This window comes from Orycteropus afer, unplaced genomic scaffold, assembly GCF_000298275.1.
Source record: "Orycteropus afer afer isolate SDZICR_OR568_19922 unplaced genomic scaffold, OryAfe1.0 scaffold00017, whole genome shotgun sequence".
Classification (NCBI taxonomy): Eukaryota; Metazoa; Chordata; class Mammalia; order Tubulidentata; family Orycteropodidae; genus Orycteropus; species Orycteropus afer.
The window spans coordinates 1,789,574-1,790,275 of NW_006921604.1; positions in this window are offsets into that span (position 1 = coordinate 1,789,574).

Genomic DNA, 702 nt, shown 5'->3' on the forward strand with positions numbered 1-702 from the left:
TGGAAGGAAGACTGGGCAATGTACTTCCATAAAGATTTACTGCCTCAGAAACCCAAAGGGGGTCACTATGAGTCAGAATACACTCAATGGCAGTGAGTTTGGTTTGTTTACACTAGCTCTTTCCAAGAACAATGTGAATATGGTTGTGAGATAGGGCTAGACTGGATGTGTGTTTCTTTCTTTTTAATAGTTGTGCAACTAAAAGATGGAAAGAACTAAAAGAGCCAGACTTTGTGCATCAGCAAGTCAGGGGACCAATGTCAGTTTCCAGCAGCAACATATGTTGGTCTTTCCTTTTATTTCTGTAGCAGCCAGATGCCACAGAGTGAGTCATTTATTAGATATGACTTGCAAATATTTTCTCATTTGTTTTTGTTTTTTCACTTTTTTGATGGTGTTTAAGAACAAAAATTTTAAAATTTCTATGAAGCTCAGTTTATATTTTTCCTTGCTTTTGGTGTTATACCTAAGAAACCACTGCCTGACCCAAAGTTGTGGAAGATTTGCATCTGTTTTCTTCCTAGAATTTTTATAGTTTTAACATGTAAGTCTTTGATCCATTTTTGAGTTATATTTTTTTATACAGCCTGAGGTAGGAATTCAATTTCATTCTTTTGTATATAGATATCTAATTGTCCCAGCACCAGTTTTTTTTTTTTTTTTTTATTGGCTTCCCATTCCACTCCGAGTAAAATCAGATCT